This window comes from Peromyscus californicus, unplaced genomic scaffold (genome assembly GCF_007827085.1).
Source record: "Peromyscus californicus insignis strain IS unplaced genomic scaffold, ASM782708v3 Scaffold_21__1_contigs__length_65335640, whole genome shotgun sequence".
Lineage (NCBI taxonomy): Eukaryota > Metazoa > Chordata > Mammalia > Rodentia > Cricetidae > Peromyscus > Peromyscus californicus.
This window is the reverse complement of record NW_026294514.1, coordinates 50,328,170-50,343,236: the sequence shown is the minus strand read 5'-3', so window position 1 is coordinate 50,343,236 and position 15,067 is coordinate 50,328,170.

Sequence of the window (15,067 nt, the reverse complement as noted above, 5' to 3'; positions counted from 1 at the left end):
ATATTCTTAGAAATAAAAATATATTCATGTTAATTTTTTATAGTAGAAACCAATAACTATTACTAATTCTGAACATCATTCTTCTGATCTTTAAAACTTTTGTAGACACCGAATAAACATTAATTTATGGGAAAGAAAATGTGGGAAATGCCACATCCACAACTTTATGCATACCCTGAAGTCTCAGCAGACTAATTAGGAAGATCACATTTTATGGAATGATCTTGCTTCTTATTTTCTTGGTCTCTCATGACTGTATAAAATTTAAATACATGGAGTTTGTCTCCAGCTGAGAGAACAGAGAAGGAAATGCTAAGCAGCGCTACAGGAAGACTAATAATGGGAATGCTTTGGGTCTGTAATTTTTGTACCAACAAAAGCCCTTTGACATGGTCACAGGGAAAAAGCTGTGGTAATCTGATAAGTAAGATATTTGAATCTTACAGAATTTGTGGGGCTCCTCTGGACAGTCATTTTTTCAGGCAAGCTGAATACATGCAAGACATAGTCAATAGTACTAATTGGTGCCCATCATTTCTTCTTGCTAGTCATGGAGCTCTGTAATTGAAATGCTCAGAAACAGTTTTCTCCCCAAATTCTAATGATGCCCTTTATAATTTTCTCTTTAATGCAGTTCCTGAACTTTAAAAGGTTGTTCACTGCCAAATGTCAGTTCATTGTGAAGGGCTGTATCGAAAACTCAGTGCTCTAAAAAAAAGAACGCAATGTTCATTCTGCCTGTACAAAATCATGTTGTCCGATCATGTGCTCAAATGGCTCATTAATTCTCCCTCATTAAAATAAAAATACTAGCAAAAGATCACTTAAGATTAACAATTTATGTTCTAATTTTTGGAACCGTGCCCATGAAAGATATCTAAAAATAATATTTTTAAGGAATAAGTTTAGCAAATTTACTAAATTGTACAAAACAGTTACAAGCAATACTGTATTATATTTTACAATATGTTAATTCCTTAAGAATTTCATATAATGTATTTTGATCATACTTACCCACTATTCTTTTTACAGTACCTCTCAGATTATCCTTTTTTTAAAAAAAATGACCAATCAATTCCAGCTTATACTGTGGATATACACTGAGGTGTGGGACTGCCCGTTGGAGTACAGCAGGCCTACCAGGAATACAGCCCTAAAGAAAACAACTCGTCTTTCTCTGGCATTCAGATATCCATGGGTACAATAGTGGCATTTACTTTGTATTGCTTCAACTAGAAATTTCTAATAAATAATTGTAAATATAGCCTATGCCACAAACGTTCATGGATAAAATTCACTCCCATTTACCATTCAATTTTGTATCTTATTGGAGAGCAATTTCTTCTTTTCCCTTATGTTGTTGAATTGAAGATCCCTTTGTCAATTTTCTGGTGTTATTTGAACAGATTGTGTGAACCATAGATTCTTAAGATACACAAGATACTAATCTAATTTTAATTTAGTGAAAATAAAAGACCTTCCGAATATTTCAGAATAACTTATTTTTATTACTTTGGTATCTTAAAATTTGATGTCAATGTACATCTCATTTTATACTGAGAAAATGTAGATTAAGTTTGATTGGAGACCCTCACACGTGCACACATACACATCACATCTAAATGCTCATTAATGTCATTAAATTTAGAGAATCTAAACAATTTTTATTTATCATATTATGAAGTTTGCTGTATTGTTTTCTATTTATACCCATTTAATTCTAGTCTCCGTAAACTTCTATAAACATGTGTTATTCATTTCTTGGGATTCACAGTTTTGAGAGAATAATAATTTAAATTTGCCTTTGTTATGGAGCAAAGTCAGAGTTATTTACAAGCAAAGTATTCTGATGAGGAAAGACGGTTATTAGGTAAGTCTTAAAATAAGTCTAAATGTCACAGCTGTCTGTCTGACCTGACAGCACACTAATTAAAGAAATACTACACATTTGGTAGGTTGGCAGTCTGGATGTTAAATTGGGTGCATATAAAGGAGAGTAATTGTTTTCATAGTCCTTCAAATGTCCACAGTGGTTGCGGTTGAGGACTGAGCGTACATTGAGAACAAGGTCCAGAAGTATAAGCTCCATCTCTCACAAGAGTAGAATGCCTACAAAGCAGACATCATTAACAAATAATCTCAGTACTTAATGTAGGACATGCAACATAAATATTTGAGTAGCTATATAACCAAGGTAATAAAGGAAAATACTAGCAACTTAAATCTCATCTCCTAGGTTCAGGGTAGTGTGTGTGTGTGTGTGTGTGTGTGTGTGTGTGTGTGTGTGTGTGTGTGTATTACTAAAATCAATTGTCATAAAATGGAAGGAAAAGAGACAACTTGATCTTGAAATCTGGAGACGCTGGAGACATTGACCATATCAAGACTTCAATGGTACTTCAGTTACACCGGATTCTGTGAAAGTGCTTGTTGGACTCCAGAACGATGATGCTGTACCTTAGGGTATATATAGCTAGGAAGAAAGTCTCCAGTCGAATACAGACTGCTCTGTGGAAAGCTTTTGCTAGCTTAGCTTACAGTACCTTTTATAATGTGGCTTTTTTCAACTACAGTGTGTGCTACATTGCTTTAACTGTGGCATCTTGGAGTGAAGAAAAGCACCGGTTGTAAGTGGTAAGTTTCCATGTTGAGTAAATTGACAGCACTAACTTTACCTCTTAGATGACAGAATCAGATGCAGTGAGAAACTTGAGAAAATTCTTTTAGCATTTTCCTGCTTGCTCAGAGGAGGAAGAACATGCTCTCTTCAGCTTAATACACACTAAGGGCATGTACTCTGCTGCAGTCAGTGTTGGCACCAAGAATCACACAAAACTAACTTATAGTCTAGAAAAACACTGCCCTATCCTAGAACATTGTCTGGAAAATACTTCTGAACTCTTACCTGCTCCCCAACCAATAAAGACGAGCCCTAAAACAGTTTTAACAAAAAGAGCATTCCTTAAAAGTCACACCAAATAGCAAACTATTAGACATTTCAACACATATATTTCTTCCTCTCATCATTTCTTTCTATAATTCTCACTTCATAAATAAAATTGCACAGGGTTTTTCTTTTCTAAATTCAGAGGCAATGAAAATTATGGAATTTCAACAGCCTTCCCCAAAGCCTTTAGCAGGTGTGGGAGAAAGAGCACAGGCCACTGGAATTTATTGACTGAAGAATTGCAGAGGAGCACTGTTATTTAAAGGTGGCCTCAGCACCTCCACCTTATGTAATTTCACTTATCTGGATGACTTTAGAAAAGTCACTTAAATGTTTAGCACTTCAATCAACTCACCTGTCAAATGACATTAATATCTTTCTTTTAGAAGGAGAAGATATAACTTATTAATGATATACATAAGACAATGCATATTTTAATTTCATAAATGAAAGGCTTTTACATGCAGTATAGCTCACAGATACTGAAGATTTATAATATCAAGCCATGCAGAAGGCTACAGAGATGACTAGGTGTCTAAAGCAAGTGTGAGGGCCTGAGTTCTGATCTCAGGACTCAGGTAAAGACAGACATGTGGTGCAAACCTAGAATACCACTGTTTTCACTCTTAATGGGAGATGGAATTGGAGTCAGAAGAGTGAATTAAGGCTCATAGGTTAATTAGCCTGACATTCACGGTAGTAAAGGAGAGAGCTTGTCTCAAATAATGTGGAAGCTTGGGATAGATACCTAACTTTGTCCTCTGATCTCCACACATGTGCTTCGGCATGCATGTAACTGTACTCACACATGGATTTGCACAGCTAGACACACACACACCACCACCACCACCACCACCACCACAAAAGGGAATAATGGAATGGGAATTCTGAGTGACCATAAAATGGCACCTAAATGAAGTTATTGTTTTTAGTAGATTTAATAATTAAAATTATATTTATTAATATTTTAAAACCAATATTTTTGTTAAGTTATATGATCAGTTACCTACTCTCTTAGGGAATGTACTTTTGAAATCTCTTGTATAGCTATTTGAAAACATTTTCAATTTTTATTAAGAGCTGATTCTTTGCATATATCTGGAATTGAGATTAGGAACAGTACAATACCATTGGCAAAGTGTGTCATTAAGCAATAGAAATAACCCCTGGAAATGGAATAGTCTATCAAAGGAATGTCATGTCAAATCATCATGCTGTATTTGGAAATGAAAGCTGAAGGAAGGCCAAAGTATTCGATTCCAAACTTAAGAAATATACTTATCAGTGAGTTTAATTAAAATGTCAGAATAGCTATTATCTGAAAAGACTAATGCCACTATTGCAATAAACATATCAGGGGTAGTTATTTGTCATATCAAAGGGTATTAACATGACTTGAAGTTAATTTCTATGGGCTTATTTAACAAATTAAAAGATCTGAACAAATCTATACTTCCTACATTGTTTAAATGATTGTTCCTGACTACACTTGGATTTGTTCCTACAAGAAAATGTATATAGTTTATAAATAAGCTCACCATTTTTCTTCACAAAGAGAGAATGTACTTATTAAGAAAATCTGAATGCAGGTGTAGGACTCAATTGATAACATTAAAAGAAAAAGTAGAATTTGTTGCACTTGTATTTCTGTATGTCATTAAAAAACAAAACACCAAAAAAAAAGAAAGAAAAAAAATTCTACACAAGCAAAAATCTTCCCAAAATGGACAGGGGAGACACCTCAGTGGGTAAAACACTTGTCATACAGGTTTGAGGACCACACTTTGAATATCCAGAACTCACACAGTGTCAGAAGTGGTAGCACACACATCTGTAATTGCAGTGCTCCTAAGGCAAGATGAGTTCACACCCATATTTACACACATAAACACTCTGAGAGAGATACTAATAAATAAATACTTCTCAAACCAGTTGGGGAGAAACTACTATGAGTGTGCTAAATTCCATACATTGAAAACTGAAACAGGACGTGTGAAGATGCAGTTCAGTCAGAGGCCAGCCAATGTGATGTTTGGCTTATGATTCCATTTTTAAGAAATACCCTCTTTGATGATTTCTTGCAAGGTAAGTCAATGGATATTTTTCAGTCAATGAGTGAGGAATAACAACAATAAAAAAGAAAGGACAGTTTACAGCGGTGGCATGTTTTATAACTAGAAAATGTTCTTGTATCAGAAAATAATTTTGACAAAAGTATTTAAAGAGTCCTATTTGACAATAAAGTTGCTGAATATGCGGTTGTAATATTTGAGTAGCAGCAACTTGATAACATGAAGAGCACCTTGCAGAGCAGTTGGTTCGAAGGTGCAGGTGGCAGGTGCAGCAGAGGTATCAGCTGAATATTAATTTCTTGCAGGATTGCATTCTACTTGTTCTCTGAAATATAGGCTTTCTATCAGAAGGTGACATTCAAGGATTGCATTTCCAAGGTTGTTTGCAAAGTTTTCAAAGTAATAAATGTTACCTCCTCTTTTCAGACACACAGAACTTCTTGCCGAATTTACTTGTAGGTTTTCACTTAAAAAGTCAAATATTTGGGCTAGTGAGATGGTTCAGTGAACAAAGAGGTCTACAGTGCAAGCCTGACCGCATGGGTTTGGTCCCCCAAACCCACATTTGAGGAGGGAAAACAACCCTAAATGTTATCCTCTGACTTCCACATATGTATTATACACAGGCAGTCCCCAGTCACACATGCAGATAGCACACACACACACACACACACACACACACACACACACACACACACACACACAAATAATAAAACAAAAAAAGAAATTTAATCTTTTGTTGCTAAGAATCAGCAACAACAGCTATAATAACTATATATATATAAAAAGCAAGCACCTAGTTTTTGTTTGAGAGAGTGGAATAGAATACTTTGCCCCACTTTATTAGGATGGGAAAAGCAATGATTTTAGATTTATAAGATCAGACTTGAAATTATTTTCAAACACAAAGACGTATAAGATTTCTGAATATCAAAAAAATTGGCTTTCATTTTCCTTTTCTATAAAATGGAAATAATATCAAGTACTTTTTTGAAGAATCTGTTACTGATACATTTCTGAATTTTCTGGATCATTGCCTGATAGACAGATGCTGTACACTGAGTGTTGATTTCTCTTTTTACATCTGGGATTGGAGACACTTCTTATTTTCTCTACTTAATATAAGCTTTCTTATTGCTATATAGAAACAAGAAAATGTATTGCCACTCCTTTGCCCTATACTATTCAAAGTGAAGCCTTCTATCCCAATAAATTATGATTTAAGGCTAAAGTTAGTGTTCTACTTTTATTTCATTTATTACATAGAAACAAAAAAAGCATGTATTCTGCTGTTTGTATACATAGAGAAACAAATTTGCAGAATTTCCCAATGCTACTTAAAAAGTTAACAGCTGTTGGCAACAGAATTTCATCTCACATTTTAATTTTACAACATCACAGTATAGCATATGTGCTGGCCCTCTGGGTGCGAGCTTGTCAACAGTTCATCAAAGAGCAGCTATGCTCCTAATGGTAGATCGGAAACAATTAATCCTGAAGATGAAGCTACAATAATCTCACTATTAATGGTGTTTGTGTGTGTTCAACTGAATAAAGGAGTTCAAGATTTTATGTCCAATTTCAAGTCCTATAAATTAATTTTGTAATATTGTCCAATGTTATAAGTTTTTATATGCAGATATAATTTGGTGGCTTTATAAGCACTGAAAAAATAGGTATATGTGCCATGGGATCAAGGTCATCAAAGAAAAATTTATATGTTATTGAGAAAAAAACTTAAGTTCTAGCAAAGAATATCACTCCTAGGTTCATCTTGAAAAGTTGCATTTTTTTCCATGACTCACCTACAAAATAGACAATGACCATGGTATCAATTTTAGGAGGTTAGCTTGAAATTGAGATAAAATTTGAAAACACTTAAGTATATTTCCTAATGCCATGTAAAATTTTCAAATATGTGTCTTGACTTTTATATGATAATATAATGTTAAATAAATATTACAATTCTGCATAAACCTCTTCTGGATAGAATAAACTTTTATCCAGTCAAATATAGGTATTAAACACTAGCTGTGACATCTACCCTTTCTCTTAGACATTGATTTGCTCTATAACCAATCCTAAGTTGTCAGTACCTTGGGGCTTTGCTGGAGGATGCAGAGGGATTTTCTGCTATTTGTTTCAACGTTTATGGTGATACAGAGTAATGTTTACAAAGCATTCCTGTCCAAAAAAAAAAATCTGAGTTTGATTAAGCCTCTTATTACTCTGTCATGCAGAATTTTTTTGTGAACATATTTTAAAATGTACAACTACTTATTATAATTACTTTCCTGTTTTAATGGGATTTGAAGTGATTAGAATTTTATAAAGCTTTAAAAGTATCACTGACAACTGAAATATAGCAGTAAACATATGTAAGATAAAGTCAACACTGTAAAAGATAATAAAAAGAGAAGTTTCTTTTACACATCTTAGCCTGTTAAAGGATCCAGTCAGGTTTACACAGATTCATGGAGAAGATTCTTTTTTTTTTTTTAATTTTTCTTTATTAAGAAATTTTCTACTGACTCCACATGCTATGCTGTGGAGCCCCCATGGGACTGGACTAGGCCCTCTGGATACAGAAGATTCTTATTTAGTGTTTCAGTACCATGAAGACTAGAGATGAGTATGGAGGGTAGTGTAAATGACCCGGTGAAGGGTAATGGTTGGGTGAAGGTACCCATGCAAATCTGAAAAGGATATTATTTAGAGCTAGGCATGGGGGGCAGAGGGAAAGATAGGTTAAACACACGGCTGGTACTAATCAAAGAAACAACTACTTTTCAATGATAAACACTCTAGATTAAACATTTTGGCTTTTTGTTTTGAATCTGACATAAGGTAATGGGACTCTCTGAAAGTAACAATATTTGGAGCTGGTACTTTTTACCATCAGTGTTTCTGCCTTCCTTAAAACCTCTTATTTTCTGAGTTGTTTCTCCTATGTAGGAATGTCCACATGTCTTATAGGAGAGAAAAAAACAGTAGTCACAAAATACTCAAATACCATGAAAACACTTTGAAAATAATTCCCAGGTCTTTGCCAGATAAAAGAAAATATAAATTGTTTTACTGAATTGAAAATATTTTCATCTCAAAATTTGGGTTTGCTTCTCTTTTTTAAGTAGAGAAAAAGTAGGTGTGTGTGTGTGTGTGTGAGAGAGAGAGAGAGAGAGAGAGAGAGAGAGAGAGAGAGAAAGAGAGAGAGAAAGAGAGAGAGAGAGTTTGTGTATGTGTATGTAGTAATGTGTGTGTTTGTGTGGGGGGGAATGTGTATGTACATGTACGTGTGTGTATGAGTGTGTATGTATGTTTGCATAGAAGTGTTTTGTCTAGGTTTATGTATATGTATATGAATGTGTGTGTGGCTGTGTGTATGACTGTGTATGTGTGTGTGTGTATGTGCATGTGTGTGTGACTACTGTTACTATTTGTGTGTGTGTGTGTGTGTGTGTGTGTGTGTGTGTGTGTGTGTGTGTGTGTGTATGTGTGTGTGTGAATGTGTCTGGGTGTAAATTAACTATCACGTTTGTATTATCTCCCTTGTGAATTCTGTAAGAATTCAGTTCTAACAATAATCCCTGGTGTGCTGTGTGTCTAAGCAAGTTTCAAAATGAATGGAACCATTTTATATTATCAGGCTTCTAAATTACTCTCTTCAAATGTTGTTTGTTTTATTTCCTTTATACTTCCTCCTTCTGTTGGCTTTAGGAATCGTGATCCATGGCTTTTGTTATCATCTTACATATTTGTGTATGTTCTGTCACTTGGGTGCTTAATTTTCCACAAAAATTAATGCTATATTATTAGGCAGGAGGTGAGGGGATGGGTGCTCATGTTTTAGTATTCCTCTTCCTAACAATAATACATAGTTGTATTAATGTCCTAGTATTAATGAAGCATCAAAGGTGTCACAGAGATTTCAAGTGTCCTCTGGTTTCTATTTTAGTTCCAATATAGATTTTTATACTCCATAAAGTACAGACTAGGTACAGTAATAGAGCAAGCAGTCAGGGGCTTAATTAGAGCATGGAAGGAGGCAAGAATATGCTCTTTAAAAAAGATTGGGCCTCGTTGAGCAGCAATGACTGCAATCCAGCCAGGAATGGAACTTGCACTTTCCTTCTTTGTTTTATTCTCTCTCCTCTGCCTTTCACAATGTGGAAACATCCAGGGAAAAAAAGGTGTGCTTCTCCTGAAAGTCATCCCCCCTTCAGAATGGGCCCATTATCAACAGGTGCATGCCATGAAAGAACGTGCATAAGGGCGTAAATATCCTTAAAGTTGCAAACTTTACAAGGGCCAGTTGTAACAACACTGTGTTCGTGTTCACCTGGTGGGGAGGTTGCAGAAGCTTGTCTGAGCAGATCCAGCTAGAGTCCACTGCTATCACCTACGGTTCTTTATATTCTGATTTGGGACCCTGGGAAGGCAGAGATGGAGGAACAGTGAACATCTATCTTGGCATCCTGTTTTGAGGGTTCTGAGGTCCATCTGGAGTGACCACAACCAATAAAACAATTGGTGCTCCTGTCTCAGGTTGACTGGTGTCTCAGGTCTATAACATAAATTAATTCTCTCTGTGGACTATGTATCTACCTACATTTTAAAAAAGTTTGCTTTGTATAGCAGACCTTTTATGTTCCCAAATTGTATATGGACTTAGAGGAGTTTTGTTGATTTTGAATAAGAGTAAGTTTGAGTCTATTTATTTAGCAGCATCTCTCTTTCACTAGGGAGCCAACAAATAACACAAAGGTTAAGGTTAAAATAAAAATTTGTCTTGTATTTATACTTATAAGATCTCTCTTTGGTTAGTTTAAGTGAATGAAGCAGAGCAAAATGAGACAAAAAGTCTACAAAAAATGCCATTGAGTTTGAGTCTTTGTTGGCCAAATACTTGTGGGCATGGATGGCACCTACCCTAAGAAGAGCTTAATACACTCAGTGAGGCTCGCTCCATGGGAGAAAACTGATAACATAACTTTTGATTTCTTAAGTCTAATGAAGCATGTCTATGGAAAATGTAAATTTTGCATATAATGGCCATGTTATTACTCACATTTTAAAAGAACTACATGCAAGGAGTTATATGTGTATTTGAACCACATTCATGCAGTACCTGTAGAGGTCAAGACAAGTCAATGGAGATAATGTTGAGGTGAGACACCACGCAGATGTTGGGAATGAACTCTAAGTCCTCTGAAAGAGAAGTAAGTGCTGTGACCTGCAGAACAAACTCACCAGTACTTGTTTATTTTTTATTTTAATTAAAGCTAACTAAAGTTTCTGAAAAGACACATTGTTAATGGTAATCTTTTTTTTCAAAATCCAAATGGTTATTTTTGTCTTGTTTTGTTTTAATGCTCTCTGCTTATTATGAGTTATATTGTTTTACCATTTTAAAGAAAGTTTTATGTAGATGAAATTCTAAACAGTCTTAGTAAATAAGGAACACAGAGCCAAATACAGAGTTAAAAGCCAAAGAGATCAGAGCACTAGCGAAGAGCCACGACTACCTCATCTTACCACCTTGTTGCTGTTGCTTCCCCAGAGAGAGCCTCTAATGTCTGACTTGTCTTTTTATTGCCTTTCTGTTCTGCCTTTTCATTGGTTCTTAACCCAACCACATGACTTCTTGGTCACTGCCTGTCTATACAAACCTCCAGGTCTCTATGGTTGGTACTGGGATTAAAGGTGTCACCTTGCTTGGCTGTGTCCTTAAACACACAGAGACTCTGCCTGCCATGTGATTGGATTAAGGGCATGTGCCACCAGCTCCTGACTCTGCTTATGGCTTGCTATGACCTCTGATCTCCAGGCAAACTTTATTTATTAACATACAAATAAAATCCCATTTCAGCCCAAATAAAATATCACCATAGTTCTACATCCAGGGCTGCCCATTTCTCTTTAGCCTTGCATGCTAAGACAGTGGGATGAAGGCACAGGTCAGTTCACATTAGGCATTCTGGTCAGTGGAGTAGCACTTAGTGATGACTTTCATCCCTACTCTCTTCATAGATGTTTCAAAGGTCTCTACAGCCTTCTCCAGGTGGAGTCTATGGCCACTAAGGGCTTTACATTCAAAGACTCCGATACAAGCATGGAAACGGCCATCGGCCAGGTTTTGTAGTACAGAAACTTACACTTGATATTCACCTCCCAAATGGCTGAGTACACTAGGGATACAGTGGCCATCTCAGAGCCCAGCTCCACCAGCATCAGTGGACCACCAGAGAAAGCAGCATAAATGCTCTCCTGGATGGATAGACCTGCTATCATGCATTTGGGGGGTGACATCCAGGTTGCTCTCCAGCGTACCTTCCACTTTTCTAGCAATTTCCAGAGGTGTCTCTTTGTCAGCCTAGAGCAGTGATTCTCAACCCATGGGTCACTACCCCTTTGAGGTCACATATCAGATATCCTGCATAACAGATAGTTGCTTCATGATTCATAACAGTAGCAAAATTACAGTCATGAAGTATCAATGAAATAATCCTATGGTTGGGGTCACCACAGCATGAGGAAGTGTGTTAAAGGGTTGCAACATTAGGAAAGTTGAGAACTGCTGCTCTAAAGGATAAAATCAGCCCCAACTTCGTCGGCTTTGGCTAACCAAGAGTAAGATCTACAACAATTATCACCACCCGAGCCAACCTCCCATTGCCTTGACCTCTAGCCTTGTGACTAACCAAAGGGGCCCTTCTCCACACAAAGAAAGACCTAGCTCCCCAGAGTGAATGCAGCTCCAAGTCAGGCAATGATCCTCACAGAGAATGGCTCAATCAGGGCCCCTTCCACAAAGATGCCTGTCAGGAAGCTTCTAGCAGAATTCAGCACTCTGCTTGTAGAACCTACATTGGTTCCGTTCATCTGTCAGTGTGGTACAGAGGAAGATGGGCCACAACAGATTGTACTGTGCAGAATTCATCTGTTTCTGGCAGAACACTCAGCCAGCTCAATGACAACATGATTGCTTAGTTTTAGGTGCCTCACCATCACTCTTATTTTTATGATTGTTCCAGGAGCTTCATACCCAAGCACCACTGTTTTTTTTTTCCGTAACAAATATCCATTTGGGCCATGCTGTCAATAGTGAATATCTGAGCTGTGGTTCCCAACAGACTGTACCAGTAGTAGCATCTCATTTGAGTCTATTTCTGGGCTTGGGTAGTTTTCCAGGCAGTTCCCCAGGTCCCTGAACCACCGAGGGCAGGTCCTCTGGCTTAGCTGGGGTTGAGAGTGCAGATTGCTCTTCTGCTCTGGTGTAAACACCATTCTCTGCTGAGCCTTGAGAAAATATCAGACTTATTTTAATGATAATTTTGATCAGTGAAGTTCTTACATCCAACATTACTGGCCCAATGTGGGGCCAAGTTGGTTCTGCATTTTAGCCTTAACAGAAGCATAGCTCACCATGATCCCAGTAGAAGAATTGGATTTTAATTCTCTCCTAAGAGGATTGACTTATTTTGACTCCCTCTTCCACTTCTGGCGATGTCACAGTTGTGGTGACATAAGCAGCCTGCTCAGCTAAAATTCAGCAAACTTTTCGAATGTGATTTAGTGTCTGCTGGAGCCTGAAGGTAAACACACACAGGCCAGACAATATTTCATACTGGAATATTCCCCGTCCTCCTCTGTTATGAAGACTGATCTTCATAGAGGTAGTGGCACTCTATTCTCTAAATTGTTTTAAGATTTCCTTGTGGCTGGCTTAAGTCAATAGAGCAATGTACTGCACCTTTTGAAAAATCTCCTGTCTTGCCTCTCAATACTCTCCATTTCTTTTCTCTTTTTCATTTTAAGCAAGAGAACTCACCGGTCTACACTGTATAGTTATCTGTGATCTATTGGACCAACTGTACTGGATTAATGCCAGATTTCAACACTTAGCTCCCCACCGGCGAACTACTTTCCCACCAGTGGTTAAAAAATGATCCCTTTTACGCTTAAGCACACACATTGACATCTCCCGTCTTAAATTCTTCTGAAAAAAAAGAAGAAAAATAGCTAGAGAAGTCTACCATAGCAGCCCCCTCTGGCACAAATTCAAAAGTAAAAGAGCATGTGCGCTTTCAGTCAAAACCAACTGGTTCAGAAAAGTTCAGGTACTTCAGAAGTTAACAGAGGGCTCGCTTTGGTCCCAACAGGATTGATATTCCTATCTGCCCAGTTTGCTTTTACTCAGTTCAGCTGTTTTGTTATGACTTATAGAAAACGTTGCCTCAGCTGGAAAGCGGAATCATATCAGAGGCCATTTTTTAGAGGAGTTTAATGATGATATTTCAGGGGGACAAAAGAGAAAGAGTGCCCCCTCAGGATTGCTTTAAAATCCATAAAGCCGGGGTTTGAAAAGAACATGATTGGAATGCAGCACGAACCCTATCCTTAACAATTCCCTTTCATTGAACGGCTTCCTGGTTGTTCTTTAAATGGCAACCCTTCATAGCATAGGGCATCTTGGTGGAAAAATGGCAGTTTTCCCATGAAACTGAGGCTATGAGTTTTACACAAAGAAACTCAATACATTATTTTCTTTTTCTCCTGTTTTTAGAAGGTGTTCTAAATTTTGGCTATGAGTTTTCTGTTTCATTTTAAGGGCACATTGGATTTTAAAAATGCCAAATGGACTTAAAATAATAAAGACTAATAGTGTTTTTTATTTCCTTTATTTTTTCACCATGAATATGCTAGGTAACAACTACTCCACCATTGATCATTCCCAAAGTTCTTTCAATTTTTAAGTGGAAAATGAAAATACAAATGGAAATACTTGTCTATTTTACTCTCTGCAGGACTTACCAGTATACAAACAAAAATTACAGATCATTTTGGTCAGACCTTAATCAAAATCATCTGTGGAAGTGTTCTCAGCTATTTGTAAAGGATGTCTAAAACTCTAAGACTCAGTATAAAAATGAGGACATATATATTAAATAATACACAGGTAAGGGTAAAAACCAATTTTGAACGTGTGCTACCCTATATGAGAAAGATCATCATTCAGAATGAGCTTGACAAGAAAGTTAAATGAACTCTCAGAAACACGTATTCCTATGTAGAAATTTAACAGAAGTGAAGTTCATGCCTTGAGTCTTGGTTTAATGTTTTAATGTTTCAGATGTGGGTAGTCATAAAAGCCAGAACTCTGCAGTTCCTCCTTGAATTAAAGGCAGCACACATCTGAATGACAGTAATACAAACAAGAACCAGGAGACTAGAGAGAAGAGAGAAGAAGAGAGAGACAGGACAGTCCTCTCTTACAAAGCAGTTGACAACAGAAGAAAACCTGCCATAAACTGCCTCCCTGGAGGGCCAAGTTCAAGGGAGCGAAAAGTGAAGAGAGAGATTAACAAACAGAAACAACCAACCAATCAACCAACAAACACCTGTGAACTTTGCCACAAGATTTTCATTAACTTTATACACCAGTTTCAGTAAAGTGATTGGTGGAAGATTAAAGACTACACAAAATGTTGAGTGACAATAATGAAATTTGATCACGTAGGATTATATATTAGGAAAGTGATTCAGAATCATATGACAAGAAAAATTCTGAGATACCCCGAGGTTATTTGAATATTCAGAGCAAGAACAGATATAGGTATTCTTTCTAAGAAATCAACAATACTTAATAATAATGAATGATTAGCAAATTAAATGAAATAACTATGATTACACCATAAATTAATACAGATATTTTAGTTAATAAGTGAATTAATTGACAAGGAAGGTGTCATCCCACGTAAATAAATAAAGTAGTAAAACATTACAAACTTAAAACACCACTGGAGATTTGCTTTACAAAACATACTGTGAACAGAATAACTCAAAGTTAGAGAGGCAGGGTGGGGGAGAATAGGAAACAAAAACAAAACTGATAATTCCACATTTTTTTAAGCATCATGGGGAATTAAATAAAGGTTGTTGGGGAGGATAAGTCTTAAAATGATTTAATAGAATAAAAGTGTACAAAAGCAAAATCTAAAGTAAGATTCAGTGTATCAGTGGTGTCTGCTCAGGTCTTGTCTGAGTT